Source organism: Chinchilla lanigera, unplaced genomic scaffold, assembly GCF_000276665.1.
Source record: "Chinchilla lanigera isolate Chin_1 unplaced genomic scaffold, ChiLan1.0 scaffold00063, whole genome shotgun sequence".
Classification (NCBI taxonomy): Eukaryota; Metazoa; Chordata; class Mammalia; order Rodentia; family Chinchillidae; genus Chinchilla; species Chinchilla lanigera.
In genome coordinates this window covers 12938784-12944502 of record NW_004955464.1, presented here as the reverse complement: position 1 = coordinate 12944502, position 5719 = coordinate 12938784, and the positions used below count along the sequence as shown (strand labels likewise).

General features: G+C 52.2%; 1 protein-coding gene across 1 annotated transcript in view; it reads left to right on the top strand.

Moving 5' to 3' along the window:
* Positions 1 to 4452: 4452 nt before the first annotated feature.
* The window catches only part of Hpdl (4-hydroxyphenylpyruvate dioxygenase-like), a gene marked incomplete in the record, with an annotated part of 3055 nt that continues 1788 nt past the window's right edge, over positions 4453 to 5719 (top strand). Inside the window, 1 exon segment of the mRNA XM_013521662.1 lies at positions 4453 to 5691.

The window sequence follows — 5719 nt, the reverse complement described above, 5'->3', positions numbered from 1 at the left end:
GAACTTTTCTAGTGGGTTGGATTGGTAACTTCAAATTTTTGTTTCTCAAAAGTCATCAGAAGTTACTAAAATAAGACCACAAAACACATACTACAATATATTTAGAAATTTATCACTAAATGACCAAAAGCAAAAAATTAAATAAAAGCTATTTTTTATAGAAGTAAAGCAGGTGCCAAAATGTATTTGTAGGAACATTTTTAGCGATTTTTGCAAGTATAAGTTTAGTGAAATAAACAGTGTGAAAGGATCTGAGATGACATTGCATACTATTTTTGACTTCTGATTTTTTCCACGAGGGCTAATTCAGCTTTCCTGGAGCTGGGACTACACCTGACAATCAACTCTAAGTACCCACTAAGTCTACACTGCAGGTCCAGCGAAATGCTGTTATTATAAACCCTGCCCTTGAGCTGGGATTCCAGCACAGAACCTGGGACCTGACACAGCTCAGAAGGTGGGCAGCGAGAGACAACTGGGACATTCCAGGCCTGAAAGTCAGGATGAGCAGCAGAGAGCAAAAAGACCTGTCTACCTAAAAGGAAGCTTTGTATCCCAAAATCAGATTACATGAAAGACTACAAGGCTAAACAGAAGTGTCTGGGAGCATCACACTGCCTGACAAGGGGGCGCACGCCTGTAATCCCAGCTCTAGGAAGGGAGAGGCAGGAGAATCACCGTGAGTTCAAGGCCAGCGTGAACTACTTAGTGAGATCTTGTCTCAAAAAAGAGATTATTCAGGTACTAATACATCAAAATGAAGCAAAGAAAGGCTAGAGACAGAAAAACCAGTTACAAAACATCTATAGGAAGCTAGGTATGGAATAAGGTCAGAGCAGCTGGAATGGAAAGACAGGATAATCAGAAAGGTATCACAATCCATGGTGGCACATGCCCATAATCCCAGCACTAAGGAAGCTGAGGCAGGAGGAAACTGCCAGTTCTAAACGGGTTGCAGATACACAGTGAGTTCAAGGCCAGCCTACACTACATAGAGAGACCTTGTCTAAAACAAACAAAACAACATGCGCTAATATAAAAAGGGTGGAGTCAGAGCAGCCTTCCAAAGGCGTCCTAATTGGAGGAGCAAAAGCCAAGACCTACTGTGCTGCAAGATTTGACCTCAGGGATACCTCTCTCTCTACTCTGTATTCCCCTCCGGCTGCAAAGCAGAGAAAGAAAGGGAAAAAAGAGAAAAACGCTTTCTTATTGAGCCTTTTGGCTCACTCCTTTTAAGACAGAACAATTCTGAGGTCGTTACACTAAGTGAAATTTCAAGAAGTGAAATAAAGCACTGGGGATAGGAATGCAGCTCAGTGGTAGAGAGCGCCAGTCCCCGGATTCGCTTCCCAGAACGGCAAGGAAAAGAACAACAAATACTTTATTATTTTATGATTCTACATACATGAAGTTCCCAGAATCGTAGAAATCATAAAGCAGAATGGCGGTTGCCAGGACACAGTGGGGGTGAAGCGGGGAGCCATCGCTTAACGGGTAGTAAATATGTGTGTTTACCACACACACATCTTTTCTGAGGTTTTCTCGGCTACCCTTGTAAAAGGGAAAACCTACAGCGGCACGGACACCTCTAGACCGCGAGGGCGAACCAAGAAAAGCATTTTCCGGACCAGCTTCCGGCGGAAGGGAAACCCTGGCGCACAGGGTCGGACCGGAAGCGGCGGGTGCAGGGCGGGGCGGGCGGCGGGCGGCGGGCGGCTGCGAGGGAGCGAGCGTGGGCTGGGAGGCGAGAGAAGGGCGAGGCGGAGCTCCCGACCTGCGAGCGAGCGCCAAGGTTTCGAGGGACGAGGCTCCAAGGCCCGGGCTCCTCGCCTTCCACAGCCGCGCCTGCGCCTCCGCGGACCTGGCGGCTCAGGAAGCGGAAGTGCCCGGGAACCTCAGCAGCTCCGCCCGCCGCGCCTGCGCCCGCACGCCCTGCCGCGGCGTCCTCTGTCGCCCCGTCTCCACCCGCGCACGCGTCCTCAGCCTAGTAACCCCGTGGGCGGGCCTTCGGGGCGGTGCTCCTCCGAGGACTCGTCCTGTGAAAGCTCCGCAGGGCCCGGACCGGGGGGAGCGGGGTCCTACGCGGTCCCGGTGCGGACGCCGGCGGAGCTGCAGGGAGGCGGCGCCCTTGCGGGGCACCACGCCTCGGCCGCACCCCGTACCTTTCAGACCGCTCCCCAGACCTTGCCGTCCCCCGCCGCGGGGACGCGAAGAGCCAGGAGCCCTGTTTGTGGTCTTTGGACCTGGGGCCGTAAGTAGAACCTCGGCCCGCGGCGCCGGAGCTGAAGGCCCGGGGTGGCCCGTTCTGCCCCAGCCCTCACCGGGAGCTCCGCTCGGGGACCCTGCTCAGAATTCACCAAAGTCAGGGCCCTTCTAGCGACTCCCCCGGCGCAGGCCTGGAAAGGAGTAGTGCCGCTAAGCCTGTTCCGATTCCGTCTGCTCCGTGGTTTTCGTGACCCTCTGCCTTTGCCGCTTGGTCTGCCCTGGCCCCCTGGGTGGTCAGCCCCGAGCCGCCGTCGGTTCGCACATGAAAACCCAGGCCTCCTGCTAGGGTGAAGCTCCAGCTGCGCACACTGTGTAACCTGACAATTCCGCAGTCTGTGATCGGGTCGCACACATGGGAAGGTGAGGGCCCCTAGTTCCTCCCGTACAACCTTTCTTTCATGGTCCTGCGGTCATTTTAAGGATTCAGTGCAAGACCACGGCCCAGTCGCGTCCGGGGACCGTGAGGTATCCCGGGAAGGGAGCGGCGCTGGGACTACGCCGCTGGTTTGGCTGATGGGAAGGCTAAGCGTTATTCAAGGTCATGTAATAAGGAAGCAATAAAACGGGGCAGGGCGGGGCAGGAGCCAGGGCCCCGCTTCCACTGAGGGCGCCTGGGGCAAAGGGAGAAGTCCTGGGAAGAGGATGAAGTGGGAAGGATAGGTATCAGTGCTGCCCAGAGTGGTCGGGAGTGAACCAGGCCTTTTCTAGCCCTCACAAGCTGCTCGCTGAAGGAGGTTGCCTGACGTTTGACCCATGCTAGTGCATTCCCTGCCCAGGCCCTCTAGGACGTCAGACAGTACCCTCAGGAGGTGCCACTGGCATTGTATGAGGTGTGATCAAAATATAACGTATCTGTTCAAAGTTTTTAAATGTATTACGGTAAGACAGAGCTCTTTAAAGTACTCCCCCTTCCATGGAACACATTTATCCCATTGTTCTTGCTACTTTTTGAAGTAGTTCCCGATCCTTTTGTGAGTGTCTTTATGGTGTATGACCAAAAATACTGTAAATGCTGTCACTGAGTGCCATCCAACAGAAAGGCGGGCTGATAAAAACATTGCAGCGTGTTCTCATCCACCTTACTCATCAGGCCTGCACCATGAAACTTCTGGCTCTTCCCCAAAGTCACAGTATGAAAAGTAAACATCTGGAAACAGCTGCACACTAAAGTCAACCACAATGGGGGACTTTACAGAACTGCTTCAGAAAGTAGTAAGAATGACGGGTTATGTGTGCCAGGCAAGGGAGAGTGTTTTGAGGGGAATAAATGACAATGTTTCCTTTACTGTTCTTTGTTTGTTTTGTCTTTTTGAGGCAGGGTCTTGCAGTGCAGTTCAGGCTGGCCTTGAGCTCACAAACTCGCAAAGATCCTCCTGTCTCAGCCTCCCCAGTACTGGGATTACAGGCATGCACCACCACGCCCGGCTCTCCTTTACTGTTAAACACTGAAACTTTCGAGTTTTTTGCTTTTTTGAGATAGGGTTTCACTATGTAGTTCAGGTGGCTTTTAACTCACTGTTGCCCAGGCTGGCCCTGAACTTTTGAAGATTCTTCTGCCACACCTGGCCCATTTTTTAAAATTTAAATACTTGCTATTTTTTAAAATCACACTACCAATAATGAAATAGAATAAAACAGTATAGTTCTGGGGATGTGGCTCAGTGGTAGAGTACTTGCCTAACATGTACAAAGCCCTGGATTACATCTTTTTTTTTTTTTTTTGGTACTGGGTATCGAACTCAGGACCTTGCACTTGCCAGGCAAGTGTTTGTGCCGCTGAACTATATCCCCAGCCCTCCTGCATTCCATCTCTAGCCCTACAAAAGCAACGTATGTCGTGAGCACTTCGTCTCAATCACAACGCTTATGTGGTAGGGACCATTATTATTTCCAGATTTTGCAGATGAGAAAACTAAGGCTCAGTGAAGTTAAGCAACGTGCTTAGTCATGCTAGTTAGTATTAGAGGTGGGTTCAAACCCAGCTATCGGGCTTTGGAATTCGTTCCCGCTATCAGTGATCTGCAGAGTAGAACATAGTGCTTTTCAGCAGCAGTGACCAACTTCTGCGTACTGACCTGCCTCAGTTTCTCTGGACTTCTTTGGGGAGTGCAAATCTGTAACGTGAGACTTTTTTTTTTTTTTTTTTTTTTTTGGTACTAGGTATTGAACTCAGGGCCTTTGCACTGAGCTACATTTCTAGCCCTTTTTTAGTGTTGCTTCTGTTGTTTTTGAGTTAGTCTCGCTAAATTGTGTAGGCTGTATTCAAACTTGGCATTCTCCTGCTTCAGCCTTATTACGTTAAGAGTATCTCTTAGTTATTGCAGGCTGATCAGGCCTGCAATCTCCCAAATGAGTGGACAGCCAAGGCTTACATCAAGGAAACAATTGAAATGATTTCAGGGCTCCAGGAGGGTTCAACCCTATTACAGACTTTAGAGGTTTTCTGGGTTGACACCAAGACTTCCCTGAGTGGCCCGTATTTATTAGGTTTTCAAAGAGAGAAGGAGGATACTGAAGAAAATGGAGAAATCTGGGCAGAACTGGGGAAACCCGTTATGGAATTCTTCAAGTAATATTTAGGTTAATGTAGGAGAACTGTGTTATCTCCAGGAAGGCCTTCACTGCAGGAATGAGATCCCTGCAGCTACAGTCTCTTAGCGAATGGGGGTTGGAGGTAAACGTCCTCTGTGTGACCTTATCTTGTCCTTTGAGGACTCAGGGCTTCACGCACCATTACAGGCTTCAGTGGGGACCAGTGACTCACAAGGAAATACGGAAAGCCAATTGGTAAATATAAGTCCTGCTCAGAGCTGCTTTCTAGTCTCCATCAAGCCTCGGGCCCCTAATGCTGGGATTACCGGCGTTGGCCACCACGTCGTCCACCCGGCGGAAACATTTTAAACAATTTAAAGGAATATTAGGAGTTAAGGGCAAACTCCTGAATTGTAAGGGAAAAGCAGGAAGTGCTACGGAATTCCGTGCCTGTGAAGGAAGAATGCGGGCTCCTCCCCCAGCGCGAGCTGAGCCCTTTGTTGTGCGGTCTCAGGAGGGCTGAGCGCCCGGCGCCCAGTGAAAGCGCCGCTGTGATCCCGGCCGGCGGGGAGGCTCCGCGCCCGAGGCTGTGAGCCTGCGCAGGGCGCAGGAGGAGGTTTCAGGGGCCGGAGGCGGCTCGCGGGGGCGTGTGCGGGGCGGGGTCGCGATTGTGCTCCCCGCAGCGCGGAGGGCTCCGCGTGGTTTTCGCCGGTCGGCCGTCCGGAGGCGCTCGTGCCGCAGGCGCTGCGGGTGGACCGCGCGGCAGGTGCGTCCAGACCGGCCGGGAAGGAGGCGGGAACGCGCTCGGGGGAAGCCCTGGACTCCACCGGCCGCCAGCCGCCCCGGGAGACCGCCAGCCCTCCAGTTCCGGACGGCGAGCGAGGACCCCGGGACGGGCCGGGGGCGGTGAGCCCGCCATGGC